Raw genomic sequence first — 17,308 nt, 5'->3', positions numbered from 1 at the left:
AATTGTTGGGAAAGCACCTCTCTCGAAGAGTGCTTGGGGAGGCCAGCCGCTCTCCCAAGACCCCATGGTGCTTCTCACATGGAGAAGAGAGTGACACGGACGCCAAGGCCCCCTGAAGGATAGCCGTGAGCAGGAGCCATGCACTAAGAGGGTTGTGAGGAGCTGGGAGCCATGGCTGACCGAGCAGACTGCAGCAGCAACAGCCACAGAAACAGGTGCAGACCAGGAGAGAAGCCGAGGCACAAAGGTTGGACAGCGCCTGACACAGGAAGCAAGACTTCCTGTTCCTGAGAGTGGAAGACTCCCAATGGGTTCTTAGAAGTCCTGTTTCCTGTGTGCATGTGGAACATATCCCCAACCCAGAAATCACGAGCACATCTTGCTCCTCAAAGACACAGCTTAGATGGGGCTTTTCCACGGATCCTTGGGTTATCTGGGGAAGCTGGCTGCATCTTCTGGCCCCGAGCTCGTCAAGGTGGCCTGGTGACTTTGGAGGCCTCCTGCCTGCCCCAAGCCAGAGCTGGGGGCTGAGCTGCTCTGGAAGGAAGCCCCAGTGCTTCTCTGTCCTCCTCCCCAGCCCCTGCTTAGTGTCCCTGCTCTGGAATCCAGGGCAAATTCTGTCTGTGTTACAAAAGGCCATGTGACTTCCCTATCCAGCTGAGCTGTCCTGTAAGAGTATTCCAGAGCCCTTAGGCAAGAGGGACACTGCATGGGGTGGGGGTGTCTCTCTGCTCTGTCTGGAGCAGCCCCCCTTCCTTTACTCCTCCTTCCCTTCCTCTCTTTTGTCCTAACTCCTGGGGTTGGATCTCAACACTACAGCTGGGATTTTCCAAAAGCTCCATTAGCCCTATTCCAAGAATCTCCCCATTTCCAGGCCACCCTTCTGGGGTCCTGAATACTGAGTGAGATGGAGGAAGGTTTCTTAGAGCCCCAAAGAGCAAGGTGGAACCAAGTATAGAAGAAAGAGCCCTGTGACATTCTCCTGAACCCAATTGTGATGTTACTAGTAGCAGCTGATAGTGATGTGCTTAGCTCTCTTTTATGTGGATTAATTTATTTCACGCTCACAAAACTCTTTTTTTGGTGGATACTCTTGTTTTCTTCATGTTACAGGAAAGTAAACAGACCAAGAGTTTAGAATGTTTGCCAAAGTCCACAGCTGTAAGTTAAAGAACCAGGATTCAAACCAAAGTAGTCTGATTCCAAAATCTAAGCTCTCAACTCCTACATTCGACTGCCTCTCACAGTCCCTGGGCACAATTCTGCCTCTGAGCTTTTGGTCATGCTGTTCCCTCCTACTGGAACGCTTTCCTCCCTTCCCCACTTGGCAAAATGGATATCCTTCCAGGCTCATCCCAGTGCCTTCCTTGATGTGCTCTCCTCTCCCCAACAAACAGAATTCCGTGGCAGCCTCCTCTGGGCCACCAGGCTGACATTACCCAGCCATGACCTTTGAGCCATGAGCACTTCTTGGCAGGCCCTGGGCATTGTCTATCATGGCGTTTCCTTGAACACATAGCCAACCTCTCCAAGAGCTGTGTATTGCTCCACATGGGATTTGCCGCACCTTCTGACTTCTTGTGGGACTTAAGAGAAATCACTACTCCTCTCTGGCCTGTTTCCCCATCTCTGCGCTTCTCAGGCACGAGATTTTTTCTGCGATTATTCCTCAGCTACTGAAAGCCCTGTCTCTCCCTGCCAGGGAAATCACCTGGGGACTTTCCCTGCACACCTCACTCAGTGAGAGAGACTAGGAGCTGCTGCTTGGGCCAGCCCAAGGTTCTCGGAGCTCCAGCTGGACTTGGACTGTCCTGGAGGAAGTCTGAGTCACCTTCCTCCCTGGGGAAGGTGTTTAGCTGCTCTGCCTTGGGTGATGAAGGATCAGGAAATGTCCTGAGCTCTGTCCAAACTTTTACTCTTCCTACCCAGGCCTGAAGAGGAGGGTCATCCACTAACAACACCCCACTAATAGTAATAATTGTTATTAAGTATTATATACTACCACCACCCTCCTTCACAGTGTTATACAGCCCAAAGCCAGGAGAGCAGGGGGATGGGCTCAAGCCATGCCATACCTTCACCTCTCTGAGCCTCAGTTTCCCCATCTGTCAAATGGGACAAGAGTCCCTTTCCTCATGGGTTGCTGTGACGAATATTCGTGTAAGTCGTATAGTTGCTAGCACGGAGCTGTTGCTCAATGCTTGGATTAGACCATTGTATAGATGAGCAGTTATTCTATTCAGCTCCATGTCCCCAGCATGCAGCACATGAAAAATATCCAAAAGACCTAAGGAAATGTTCCACTTTCAGCTCCACTCCAGAGACGGCATGTCTTTAGACAATCCGCTTTCCCTCTTTTCACCCAGCTCCTTTGTCTGGGTGTTGATGTGGAGTTGTCTAAGCTCACATCTAACGTCAAGCCCTAAGAGAGCTGCAGGTCACGTTAGGGACTCTGCAATCAGCGGTGCTGGCCTGGTGTGATTTCTTCTCCAACATTAACTAGCTATGTGACATAAAGTAAGTTCTTTGACCTCACTGAGCCTCAGTTTCCTTATCTGTAAAGTGCGCCCAGATTCTCCCTACCCATCAGTATTGTTCTGTGACTTCAACGCATGAGGAGTGGTTGGCACAGACCTGGAAGATCTTATGTGATCAATTAAGTCAAGATTATTTAAGAGGGAGAGGAGAAAGTTGGGGGGGGGGGTTGTTGTAAATCATATGTTGCGGGAACCCAGAAGAGAGAGCAACAAATTCCAGCTGGTGAGGCGTAGAGAGGAGCTCATTGGAGAAGATGGGCCTGGAGGCCCAGAGAGGGGAGGTGACCTGCCTGATGCCGCACAGCTGTTGCTGCAGAGCTGGAAGGGGCTCCACAGACCCGGCCCCAGTCTGGGCTGGAAGGCAATGATCTGTGATGAGGGAGGGCACTGACTCAAAAATGACCCCTGGGGGAGGGGAGTGCTGCTTTCCAATGTGTGCTTGGGAAACTGATTTCCACTTCTTCAGAGAAGCCAAGGGCTCTTAAAATTAAACAAATAAATGTAGGTCTGAGTCCTATTTCATTTCGAGTTTTATTTGTTTTTGTTTTAAATGTGTCTGAGCAGGGACAGTTTATCCCTGCAATTTCACCCTCCATCTTAAGAAGTGAGCCCCGGACCATGAAACCAGACTGGGTTCTAGACCATTGTGGACCTCAGTTTCCCCTTCTCTAAAATAAACAGATTCTACAGGCATTTCTTGCAAACAAACACCAGAATATATTGTTAAACAGGGAGTGGGAGAACAGAGCAGTGTGCACAAAAGAGAGAGCACTAAGAGGAGATAACGCACACATCTGCTTATATATGCAGAACATATCCAGCAGGGCTGCCTGAGTGACTGGTAACAGGGTTGTCCTCTGGGGCAGGAAACAGGTCAGGGTGGGAGGAAAGTATTTCACTGTTTATTCTTTTAAAGTTGAATTATGTAAATGTAAAAAAAAATTTACTGTATAATGTAAAAAAAATTTCATGCATTAAATTCAGCGTTTTGATATTTTTTAAAATTACATAACAGCGACCGCAGTTTTGATTTCCTTTCCACACACTGAGGTTCAAAAGAAAAAAACCCCTGTGGACAAGCTCTCTGGCCAGAGACTCCCCGATGCCATCAGGAGGAGTGGGGGGCAGAAGGAGGAAGGAAAGACATATTCAGTTAGAAAATTCAAACCTTATTAGGAAAGGTACAAAAAGGAAGGTGAAATCCTCCATCCCTCCCCAGAAATAACCTGTGATTATTGCTTTTTTTGATTCATTGGCAAGGGGCTGGAACTAAAAAAACAAAAATAAAAGGAAGAGAAAAAAAACACAGGCATTGTGAGAGACAAGTTTCCATTGAATTTAACCCTTATGTCTGGTAGGAGCTGTTTCTGCAGGTAATTTTGTGCCGTTTCTCTGGACACTGCACTGGGCTTCATTCTCCTTGGCCAGGAATGCAAACCAGGAGTCTTTCTGATTTGCATTCCTGGCCGAGGAGGCAGCATCCCATCCTCTCGCAGTTAGGCAGTGACATCTCCAGCTGGCTCCTGGAGAGGCGGAGGCCACCCAGAACCTGCTCAGCCTCAGTCCTGTCCCCCAGTAAATAACCTCATGCCCTGGCTGTGCCCACCATGGTCATCTATCAGCAGAACCGTAAGCCCATCCCCAGCCGGCCTGAGAAAGGCGGTAAGGGTTTCCAGAGCACAAATGCCTTTTTCTAACATCTTTTTTATTACCGTGTTTCCCCGAAAAATAAGACCTGACCGGACCATCAGCTCTAATGAGTCTTTTGGAGCAAAAATAATATAAGACCCGGTCTTATTTTAATATAAGACCAGGTCTATAAGACCAGGTCTTAATACAATATAATATGGTATAACATAACATAACATAACATAACATAACATAACATAACATAACATAACATGACACCAGGTATAATATAATATAATACCTGGTCTTATATTCCTTTTTGCTCCAAAAAACGCATTAGAGCCAGGGTAATGATGCCCAGTCTATAGATGAGGAAACTGAGGCTTGGAAAGGGAAAGAGACTGTGGAGGTCACACAGCTGAAACACAGCAAAGTTGGGATTTGAACCTGGCTCTCCTTTCCTCAAGTCCAGCAATTTCTGTGAGTCTACCAGGGATGTAAGCTCTTAACAGCTCCATCCTAAGTTTATAGGGCTTCTTTGCCCCATCCTTGTCCCACACATACACACTCGCACATAGTGACTAATCCAGCCACACAAAAATGCCCCCCACACATATACACACTGGCCCAGTAGGGTGCCCTCACCGCCATAGACATGCAGCCATCTTTAAACCAACATACATACTTGCACACACTTAACAACACATGTGCAATGTTCATAAACACACTTCAGACACACACATGTTCTCAGTCCCAGGGACACATGCTTCTACACACCCATAGACACAGACACTGGCACCTGCCCCATCCCCACCAGACCCCCCTCATGCCCTCTTAGAGCCCACTCTTCAGAGAGGCCACATCCCCCTCTTGACAGAGCTGTCATCACGGAGATTCTGCCCTCCTTCTCTTTGTGATCGAATTGCTGTCTTCTAGACCAGCTATTGTGCCAGTGGGTGCCTCCTGCCCCCCAGCCAAAGCGGGGCCCCCTATCTCTATGCCCTTCTGCCTCTAGCCAAGATTCTATGGCAGCAGACTTCTCACAGCCCTGGTACCTCCTAGAGTTTTGGTGAAGAACCAGTTCAGTTCACCGCTCCTGCCTCCTGAGATTTATGTGCACAGATTTCTTAAAAAGGACCTTTGTTGAAAGATAAACACCCCAACTCTGACCTGGAAGCCCAATCCTAACTCTCTCTCCAGCCTGGTGACCTTGATCTTCTCCAGTTTCTCCTCTTCACAGAATGTTTCCAAGTCAGTGGTTTTCAGAGGATGGAAACCCGCACGTTCAGTCTGACTCAAGGCTCTCCTATAAATGTGGCTGGAACTTCATGAAAACACACACTCCTGCCCCAGACCTACTTGGGGTCCCAGGGCTAGCACAGACTGGACACTCAACTGAGGAGCTGAGTAGGTGGGGAAAGGAAAGTTCCTTGCTTTCTTAGCCAGATGTTAACTAGGAGAGAACTACTTCCCCAAAATGTAATTTCAAGGATGAGAGCACAGAGACAGGGGTCCTTATTGGGGTGCTGTAAATATCTGGGGGGAAAGTCATTGAATTTGGGGTTTATCCATTCATTGGCGCAATTCATAAGTATTTCCAGAGTGGCTACAAAGTGCCAGGCACTGGGGTTTGGTGGCAAATGAAAAGCTCAGAAAGAAAGAAAAAAAGAAGAGGGGGAGAAAGAAAAAAAGGAAAAATGCAGAAAGGCCCTGCCCATATGGAGTGTGGGGTCTGGTGGGGGAACATGTGTCCTGAGAATTATTCACACACACACACACACACACACACACACACACACACACACACACACACTTGTATGCAACCACACGCCATGCTGAGAGTTCTGGTGCAGACGGATGGGGGCTGGGGTTGACCCAGGCTGGAGGTCACCTTCCCTAGGGAGGGACGTCCAGAGGACAGCTGAGGACCAGGTTAAGGAATTGAGCTTCTTCAATAATGCTGAATCATTTTCCGACTGCCTGACCAAGAAAAATATTGCGTCAGACTCTGTATCATTTTTATGGGGAATTTTATAAACCAAGACCCTTGCTCTGTATATCTGCTGAAACCTTTGGAGAACAAAGGATATGTCAGTAACGCTCTTCTTTTTTTGTTTTTGTTTTATAATGAAAAGGAATTTTCGTAGCATTTTTTTTCTTTTGCATTGCAAAAGTAGTGAACTTGGGTCCCCAAGGCATCTTGGGCTAGGGAATAGGGCACCCTGATTTTGTACTACTCATTGATGACCTACTGGGACCCAACAAATCCACCTGTTTCCAGTCCAGGCTCTGTCTTTTGTCGAGGTACCCAGAAACCAACACACGGATTTGTTTTCCAAGATTGTGATCCCACAGCCACAGGAAGAACACTACAGGAAACAAGCCTAAAGAAATCAGAAAGCTAACTCACCTCAAAAAGTCAAATGGAAACTGGAAACTATTTGAGGATGAGATAATTTCCGGAGACAATGTTGAAACTAAGTGGCTCTGTGCTAGGGGGAAAGGCCTGCACTTGTTGGTTCCTGTCCCTTCCAAAATTGGGACCCCTCTCTCCTTCGTTGCAGGCCCCATTTTAATGACGTTGAGCATGGGACAGAGCCTGTGATGCTGGCTTCCAGCATTTTGGGTGGCCGGACTCGAGTCTGGACTGCTGGGGACCTGGCTGTACCTGGGCCCTCATGATGCACACAGAAAATGAGTGATGGCTGAAGAGAAAATGGGATGTTTGTCCTTTGTACTGCACCCTCCTCAAGATCCCCAGCTTCCCTGGAGAAATTGAGGGCCCATCTTAACCCTCGAGGCTCCTCTATACCACACTGTGTTCTCCGTAGACCCATCTCCTCTCAGTCCCACTCCCAGGCCTCCTCTCATGCTATGCTCCCTACCTGGACTGCCTTCCCTTCCTCTTCACGCTTGCAGGTCAGGTCTGTCCTGCTTTGCCCTCCTTCTCTAGCAAGCCTTCTCCTCTTTGGCAGCCTTGGAGTTCTTTTCTGGCAGGGCTGCATAATTTAATTGGGTAGGCTCTCATCACTTGCTTTCGGATGTTTGATAAGCAAGCCATCGAGGCCCGCACCATCCAATCGAAACATAATACAGACCACATACACAACTAAATTTTTCTAGTAGCAACATTGAAAAAGTAAATAGAAACAGAGGAGGTAACTTTAATATTTTATTTAATGCAACATAGCCAAAGTATTGTCACTTCAACATGTCATCAGTGTTAAAAATTAATGATAAAATAGTTTACATTTTTATTTTTATACTTTTGCTGAAATGCAGTTTGTATATTACATTTACAACCCGTCTTAATTCAGTGTAACCACATTTCAAACACTCAATAGCCAGCTCCTGTCTACCATGTTGGCCAATACAGACAGAATTAGGCTGTATGAGTCTTTGGGTTACATGTGACAGACATGAAACTGGCTTCCGTGAAAAAGAGCATTGGCTCATGAAACTGAAAACACTGGAGATAGATGGTTTTAGGCACAGCTAGATCTAGGTGTTCCAGTAACACCAATGTCATCAGAGATCCGATTTTCTGTATTTTCCAGCTCTTCTCAAGCAGGCTCCAGACAACACAGCAAAGGCAGCCACCACCAGCTTCAGGCTTTCCTCTACCAGCTTGGCCACCTGACCCCCATGCCCAGCTTCTCTTCTCCAAGAGTTCTGGTGGCCAGACTCACATTGGACCAACTGGAATCATGTGCTCGTTTCTGAACCAATCACTCTGTAGCTAGGTGAATGGAATTGACTGATTGGTCAGACCTGAGTCACATGCCCATTTCCCTGGACATGGCAAGAGAATAGAGTCAGCCTCACCTGACCTGCTGGGACAGAGAGTCGAGGAGGGCTTGTTTCCCAAAGAAAAATCAGGGTGCTTGTACCAGATCAGGTGGGGAGGGGGAGAGGGAGGGCTGATGGTGGGAGTGGGTCGTGACCAGAGTAGCGGTTGGATTGAATCACAAGGGGGCTCTCCAAGAGTACTGGAATATCAGGTCCAACAGGAAAGCCATAATCTCATCCTGCGGAAATGTTCAAAATATTTAATGACAAGTATGGTACCTGCCAAGGAGGATGGTTGACAGCCTTTGTGCTGCATCCATCCAGGAGGTAAGTGGACTGTGGGGAATAAGGATGGGCAGGGGCCAGGGTGGTGTTGGGGACTCAGGGCAATCCTGTTTACCAACTAGTAACATAGCAGTTTACTCCACTGACACAGATATGGCCGTAGGGAGTGGACCAGGTGAGTATCCAGTAGCCTAGACTTGAGACACTGCGTCTCCCCTCACCCCTGCACTAAGCACTGAGCCCACCCGGAGAGAAAGCCCTGGGCTGGTGGGGCCCTAAGCAGGACAGAAAAACCCTTCAGCCAAAAGAGGCAGAGCAGATGGGGCCTGAGAGAGGGTCTGGAGGTGCCTGAGGCCCAGATGGGTGAAAAAGCTGACGTGCCCATGCGAAGGGCTAGGCATGTGGGTCAGAGATGGAAGATCCAGGGGAAGGCAAGGGATCATGAATGGCCTCACCTGGGGAATCTTTCTGAGCTCCACCTGAGGACAGAAAACAGAATTGAAGAAACAGGAATTTACTCATCCATCCATCCATCCATCCATCCATCCATCCATCCATCCATCCATCTATACCCACCCATTTGTCCATTCATCCTTGCATGTGACAGGCACAGTGCTACCTGACAGGAATACCTGGCAAACAAGATGGCCAAGGTTCTTGCCTTCACAGAGCACAGAGCCTAGTGGAAGAGGAACATGATCGGCAAACAAGCCAGCAGATGAGTACAGTGACTGCATCTGTAAGGAGCCAGGTAGAAAGTGATTTGGAGATGGGGTGAGGGGCCAGTTTAGCCAGCATGCTGAGGAGGAGACATTGAGCTGACACAAGAATGATGAAAGGAGCCAGCCCTGCATCAGCTGGGGGAAGATGTCTCCACACAGAGGAAACAGCAAGTGCAGAGGCCCTGAGAAGGGAACATGCTTTGTGTCTTAGAGGAACAGAATGAAGGGCACAGGGGGCCAGAAGTGGAGATGAAGTCGCAGAGGTGAGAAAGGTCAGGATCGGCTGTGGTTATGGGGACAGTGCTACAGACACTCTTTCTGCATAGTCAGTTTGGCAGGTGAGAACTTGCCCCGCAGTATTCACCAGGTGCAAGAAATGGTACATTGCTCTATTTGTCTAGGCTAACATATAAAGTATTCATTCTATTCCAGGCATTCTAAATGTTCAGCATGTATGAATTCTGTAATCTTTACAACCCTTTGAGGTAGATACTATTCCTAAATCCATTTTACAGATAGGGAAACTGAGGAACAAAGAGGCTAAGTAATTCTGTTATGGTCACAGAGCTAGCAAATGGCAGGAGCGGGATTTGAACTGAGGTGGTTCCAGAACCCACATGCTTACATACTCAGCCATGCTGCCTCAAATTAGAATGGGCTACATCTCCCCCATTCCTGCCTGGGATTCTCCTTCTCGTGTGACCAAAGGCTTTGGGAGCATGATAAACAGTCCAGAGAAATTGGAAGTGAGCTGTGAGCTCCTGGTCTTCAATCCATTCTGATCACCACTGTCCACAAGATCCATTCAAAATCAGGAAACTGGGATGCCCATCTCTCCATGCCAGGGGTAAACCTGGGGTCTTTGGCTCCGGCTCCAGAGGGACTGAGCAGTTCCCATCCCATTAGAGAGCTGTGTCTGCTTCCTGCACCTCACCCCTGGGTTGCCCCTCAGTGGGCTGAGATGCCTAAACCAGAGCTTTGGTAGAGATTTACTGCTGGCGCCTGATGGCTTCTGTTTCCCATTCTTAGCCAAGGAAAACAGCCTGAACCACAAAAACTTGGCTATGCTACTTAGACTGGCTTTCTGGGAAAAGGCAACCCTTTATTTTAAGGCTCCTTCAATAATAAAAACAGGATTAAAAATAACATCTGAAAGTCCAGCCTACCACCTGAGTTGGCAACGAGTCATGGCTTTTTTTTTTTTTTTTTTTAAGGAGGCAACGTAAAGAAAGCACGTATCACAGGTCTAAGCCCAGAGTAGTTCTCAGGAAGGGGTATTGAGTCAGAAAAATCAAGCTCCACTGATCAGCTGTTGTACTTGGCCTCTCTGAGCCTGTAATGAGGATAACCTGTGTCATCATGCTATTATGAGTATCAAGTGAAATAATGGTTGTAAAGGTGTTCATTAAAACTCAGCTTCCTGCCACCCTTTTCCCAGGCAGAGGTGGTAATATGTGCGAGGTCACCAGGATGCTAGGACACCCCCTTCCAGGCCCCGTGGTTGGCTGATCACCAGGTTCCCACTTTTCCATCTGTACCCATTGGTGCTGAGCACCAGAAGGGCCAGGCTGGGACTTCCCCAGCTGCTGGTAGACTTTCCACAATGAGCTCAGGGTACTTTCCTCTCCGAAGCTGGAGAAATGCCTGGAGTGGGGAAAAGGAAAGGCCTGTGTTCCTTGAGGATCCATTATCAGTGTCTAGGCTACTGATAAAGGGGAACACGTGATAAATAGGAGTAATAGTCTTCTCCTTTACCATTTTTGGTCTTAGGGTGCTGGGGCTGGAACGGGGTCCTGAAAGGCTTCCTCTAGGACAGGAGTCTCACCTGAAATGCATTGGGGGAGGACAGCTGACCATCCACTCAAACCCAGGAGATAGGGCTGAGTGGGGTCCTAGTACTGACCCCCATCAAGTGAGTACTTTCTCCCACATAGGCAAGGAGGGTAACAGGCAGAGCAGGGCTGGCCTGGGTTTCAGCCCTGCCCTGCCTCTCTTTTCTCATCTCTAAAATGATGTGCACTCAGAAAGTTTGGTGGTATGAGGCATGGTGGGAGGGTTCCAAAGGCAGAGAGCACAGGATTTTTGACCCAAAGAGGACGTTGATGAGTCACTCAGCCTGTCTGAACGTTAGCTCCCTGGTCTGCAAAATGGGGCAGGAGTATGGAGCTAGCAGCACCTGTTTGAAGCACTTACCTCCAAGGGAAGTTGGAAGCATCTGGTAACTCGGCTGCTCTGTGGTCTCGGTGACTCTCTTTTGGATCCCTGCATCTCCTGTCTCCCAACTGCACCCACACACACCCAAACATCGGCCAGCCAGCAGGGCTTGTCCTTTTTACCTCAAAAGCACATCTTGAATCTTGAATTTGACCACCTTTTGCAATCTCCACGTCCCTGGTCCAGCCACCATCATCTCTCACCCTCCCCTGCCATGGCTTTTTCTCTGGACTCTGATGTTTCTTATGGCCTCTTATATCTATCTTCCACACAGCAGCAGCCAAAGGGATCATTCTGAAAGGCCAACTGGATCATGTCATTCCCCGCTTAAAACATTTCAATGACTCCATCACACACAGAAGAAATTCAAACTGCTCTCCCTGGCATCCCAGCCCTGTATGATATGGATTTCCACCTCCTCACGCCCCTACCCCTGCCCCACTGGCTTTGCTGCTCCTCCAACAGACCACATTCCTCCCTGTCTTTGCACTGGCTATGCCTCCAACCTGGAATACCACTGCCCTAACTGTGATTTTGCTTGTCTCTGCCTTTTGAACTCAGTGTCACCTCCTCAGAGAAGCCCTCCCTGACTACCCTTCCTATGAGACTCCCTAGTCACTTTTGATCACTATTAAAGGATACTTTTTGAAGGTAAAATCGTGATTCTTACATAAACATAAAATGAACACAAGTCAAAGATTTCATTTAACTCATTATTTCATGGGGGAACCACTAAGATGTTACAACAGCTTCAAAGGAGAATTAAAAGACTCACATATATTGGCAGTTGGGAATGAATGAAATGAATTTATAAATAGATGTAAAAATAGTCGATCTCCACAGGGCAATAATTAATTGCATTCCACCCCAACAAAATCCACTCGCTTTCCTACGGACAAGAGTCATTAGTATGCAGAAGGAATGAAAGGTGCAGATAGCCAGGATGGTGCCCCAGCCAGGACACCAGTTATCTTACTTGGCCTATTTCAAAGTGTCTTCCAAGTTCTTGATACATGGTCTTTCTTGCGCTTTGCAAGCACCTGAATGTATTTATTTACCTATTTCTTATCTTCCTCCCTTCACCCCATGCTGTCTCTTGAGGGCAGAAATTGTTTTGTACACAGCATCTAGACAAGTGTCTGGCACAAAGCAAGTGCTCAGCAAATGTTGACGCCCTTTCTTAATGTCCAGGGCAATTTGTATTTTAGGGGAGGACACAAAAGAAGTCATTGCTGAGCCTAAAGAAATAAATTCTGACAGCGAATGAGGAGGGGGCATTTGGGAAAAGGAAACAACCTGGTCCTGTCAAATAACCAGGACAGGACCTCTGCCCACCCCAAGGACTGCACCACCCCCGTGACATCCCAAACCGTGAGGGTTGGAAGGGGACCTGACTCCGGGTGGCGGGGGTGTCCCCTAGCCGAGGGCGCTCTATGATGCGACCTCAGGTGAGTCAGAGTCATCGCATGGGGCTCCACTACTCACACCCTCCGGATCTGTGCCCTGGACTCCAGGGTCGGCTCACCGAGGTGGCTCTCAGGCCCTCTCTTCCAGACCCTCTGTACAGAGAGGGGTTAGCGCCTGTCCATGTCACACAGCAACTTGGTGGCCCAGACACGCCCCAGCACACAGATCTACAAGCCAGTGCACGTCTCCTGTCTCCCCATCCTGCCCGCCTTTCTTTAGGAGTTGCATCTTAGGGCCTCGGGGAGCCTCGGGGTGGGGGCCGCAGGAAATCCTGGGAGGCGGGGGTGCTCTTGTGCCTCCCGGAAATTCCGGGGAGAAAGGCGCCCTTGTGGCCGGGAGCTCTTCGGGTGCCTGGACGCAGCCGGCGCGTAGACAGGCCTGGGGTTAGGGAAGGAGGGGGCAGAAAGTGCCGCGGGGGTGGGCTCGGCGTCACGCAGAGCTGGGGGCGGGGGAGGAGACGTGAGTCACCGAGTGACAGGACGCAGGAGGGAGGAGGCGAGAGAAGGGTGGATTCGCGAGCGTTATCCGCGCGCCGGTTGGGTGCCAAGCACGGTGTGGGCCCTGGGGGCACGGCAAGGAAGAGGGCGCATCCGGCTGTGCGGCTGCGGGACTCTGCCCCAGCCGGGGGCTGAGCCTAGACTGAGTGAAACACACACAGCACTGTGAAGTTGCCGTTTGGGCGAACGTTCGGAGGGAGAACGTGGGACCGGTGTCCTGAGACCTGGCGACATCCCGGCTTCTCCTGGTTCCGGCACCAGCACACCGATCTATAAGCCAGTGCAGGTGCGGGCTTGATTGCTTAGTACAGAAAACGCACAACGTGTGAAGAAATGCAAGGTTGCTCGCAGATATGCAACCTTCAAAGCTGATGTGAATAAGAAATGCATGCGTGCAAAATGAATGCACGCGGGAGGCACCAAGGCGCACGCACGGCCGAGTAATCCCTCGCCTTTGAGGTTTTCCAGCAGGCCGCGCGCGCCCTCTCCCGTCGCCGAGCTTCTCCGCTCCTCTCCTCCTCGTCCTGTCTCACCCCGCCCCTTCGAGCGGGCCAAGCATCCAGCTCCTCCCAACGCCGGGCGGAGAACAGCGCCGGGGCTCACGCTGTTCAGTACGCATGCGCGCACGACAGAGGTGCTGAAGAGGCTTCCTTAGGGGAGGCTGCCAGCGCAGTCAGGATGGCCGAGCGGTCTAAGGCGCTGCGTTCAGGTCGCAGTCTCCCCTGGAGGCGTGGGTTCGAATCCCACTCCTGACAAGTTGCTTTTTTCCTAAAAGTCGTAAATCACGTAGATAGTACTTTACGCTTTTGGACGTTCTTCTTTTTACAAAACAAATATTTTCTTCTTAGCAGGCTTTTTCTTCCCAATGCCATTTATTTCACTTTGAACTGTAAAAAGAACGTCCAGCTCTGTACCACGCGGTCAAACGTCTGCCCTTTTCTTAGGGCTTGGAGAGTAAACACACGAAAAAGGATCGGATGTCAGGAGTGGGATTCGAACCCACGCCTCCAGGGGAGACTGCGACCTGAACGCAGCGCCTTAGACCGCTCGGCCATCCTGACTTCCCGGCGAAGTTTCCATGGGGTCTTGTATACTCTCCGGTGCGGTGCGATGTGGTTCGACCGTCGGTTGGTTGCGGGGCTTTTGGCAGCACTTGAGATCCGTCTATATACATTTCCTGTTGTCTACAACTTACCACCGGTATTGCTGAGACTCAGCGTTATTCTTCAACTGGTTCAATCTTTTTCACTACTTATATATTTTAAATGGCAACTCGGTAGCCTGAGCAGAAACGGAAAATTAGTTTCTTGCCATCAGTAGAAAATAACCATAACAATAAAAACAATGGAAATGAAACTATGTTACTAAATTCCAGCCACTGGCCAAAGCTCGGAACCTGACGTTCTGATGTTATTTTTAACGACTAATACTATCCGTGGAAAGGACTGCGACTATTGTTGGGCCCCTGGGGAAAGTGGGGAGGGGGGTTAGACGAGTTTTTTGGGAAGGGGGGATGCTATGTGATGGACTTTGCCATGAGCTTCTCAGGATGGGAGCCACGGGCAATGGGAGCCTGTTCCACAAGTGTTTAGCTGGAGCCTCATCCAGAGGAAGTTAGCTTTCTATACCTCAATAAACTGAACTAGGGAAAATTGGAGGCTGTGAAACTTGGAGAAGAGACAATGTATCTGTCTACATAAGCCTGATGTGCGCAAAGAATTGGGAGTGTGTCCGTCTGTCCTTCTTGCTCCAAGACCTGGGGCTGGAGGTGGGCGTGCAGTGGTGGGTGGTTACAGAGGAAGGTTTCCACAAAAGAAAGCTTGCTGGAAAGGAAACAGGGTGCCCGTGTAGATAGTGATATCCCCATCACTGGAGGCATTCAAGACAAGGCTTGACAGTCACTTGGTGGAAAAGTTGGTGAAGGGATTCCAGAGTCCCTGTATTAGTTCCTTATTACTGCTGTAAAAAGTAACCACTAATTTAGTGGCTTAGAACCACACCATATTCTCTTACAGTTCTGATGTCGGAACTGTGTTCTTTCTGGAGGCTCCAGGGCAGATACCTTTCCTTTCCTTTTCCATCATCTAGAGACCACTCACCTTCCTTGGCTCATACTCTCACATCACTCCAATTTCTGCTCCTTCCCATGGCCTTTTCTAATTCTGTCCCTCCTGCCTAAGGTCCTTGTGATTATATTGGGCCCAGCCTGATATCCAGAGTAATCTCCCCATCTCAAAATCCTTAGTTTAGCCTTATCTGAAAATCCCTTTTAACCCTGTAAAGTTACGTTCACAAGGCCCAGGGATTTGACATGGTTATCTTTGGTGAGGTAACCTGAGTGTGTTTCAGGGAGGATGAGGCAGGGTGAGAAGGAGACCATTTAATTTGTATGTTTAAATTGTTATATCATGTGCATATATTATATAATTAAAAATAAATACATTTCACCGGGTGATCAAGGTCAACATCATCAGTGATAAGTCAGATTGATAGGATGTATCCTTGATAGGATATGCCCTTGAATGGCACTTGACCTCTGTGATCTTCCTCCCCAAAACACGTTACTCTGAGTCCGATCATGAGAAAACATTAGACAAATCCCATTTGAGGAGCATTCTACAAAATATCTGACCAGTGTTCCTCAAAGCTATCAAGGTCATCAAAATTAAGAAAAGTCTGAGAAATTGTCACAGCTAAGCCTAAGGAGAGATATCGCTGGTAAATGTGCTATCCTGGATGGAATCCTGCAATGGAAAAAGGACATTAGGGAAAAGCTGAAGAATTCTGAGTAAAGTATGGACTTTAATAATAATGTATGAATATTGGCTCATTAATTGTGCCAAATATAACATACTAAAGTAAGATAGTAATAATACAGGAAACTGGGTATTGCCTATAAGTGAGCTTTCTGTACTCTGCAATAATTCTATAAATCTAAAACTATTGTACAATTTTTAAAATCCTTTCAAATAATACAATTTCATAGTTATATATTAACAAAACATGTGAGTTTTAAAATATATAACTATTGTTTATATAGTTTACTGTATATAAATAAAATTATTTATTTAAGATATATATAACAAAGTGTGTGTATTAAAATCTCAGAGGTTATAGAAATATCAGCGACTGTGATTATCTCTGGGTGGTGGCATTTATTGAGATTTTTTTTTCCCTTAGGTTACCTGCATTTGATATTTGTATAATGAACATGGATTACCTGGGTAATTGTTTTCATTAAAAAACTATCAGAAAAGAATGGGAAAATCTTTGAAAAAGACAAAAAGATTTCTGGATGTTCTTTCAATGGAATATTAGGTGTTGTCTACAGTTGTGCTATCTAATACAGTAGCCACTAACTACGAGTGTCCACTGAAAATTTGAAATATGGCTGGTAGCACTTTAGATCCAACTATATACATCTCCTATATACAGGATGTGGTGTAAGTGTAAAATACACATGGATTTTGAAGACCTCAGTACATTAAAAAAAAAAGAATGTAAAATATCTCATTATAATGTTTTATATTGATTACGTTTCAATGACAATATTTTGAATATAGTATTGGGTTAAATAAAATATATTATTTAAAATTATTTGAAATTCAGTTTGTAAGAATGCAAATAAATATTGTCTGGCAAGATGCAATTGATTCCATTCTTTGTTAGAGGTCAGGTTTGCGTCTATTAGCAAATTCACTTGAGCATTTTGGATTTTGAGGTACACACACATACACGTGTGTGTGTGTATTCACCTTTGAATTTGTTTTTCCTACATTGTTTTACTAAAACAATTAAATGTTATTAAAATACACATAATGCCAAATGTACCATCTTAAGCATTTTTAAGTGTATAGAATTCAGTGATATTAAGTACATTCATATTGTTGTGAAACTATCATCACCAACCATCCCCATTACTCTTTTCATCTTGCAAAACTGAAACTCTATCCCCATTAAACATTGACTCCCCATACCCTCCTTCCCCCAACCCCTGGCAACCACCATTCTACAGTCTGTCTTTATAAATTTGATTTTTTTTTAAATCAAAAAGTAACTAAGTACCTCATATAAGTGGAATCATGCAGTATTTATTTCCTGGTGACTGGCGCATGTAACTTTTGACAATGTCTTCAAAGTTCATGCTGTAGGATGTGTCAGAATTTCA

The sequence above is a fragment of the Rhinolophus hipposideros genome (genome assembly GCF_964194185.1).
Source record: "Rhinolophus hipposideros genome assembly, chromosome: 21".
NCBI lineage: Eukaryota > Metazoa > Chordata > Mammalia > Chiroptera > Rhinolophidae > Rhinolophus > Rhinolophus hipposideros.
This window is presented reverse-complemented; position numbering follows the sequence as displayed.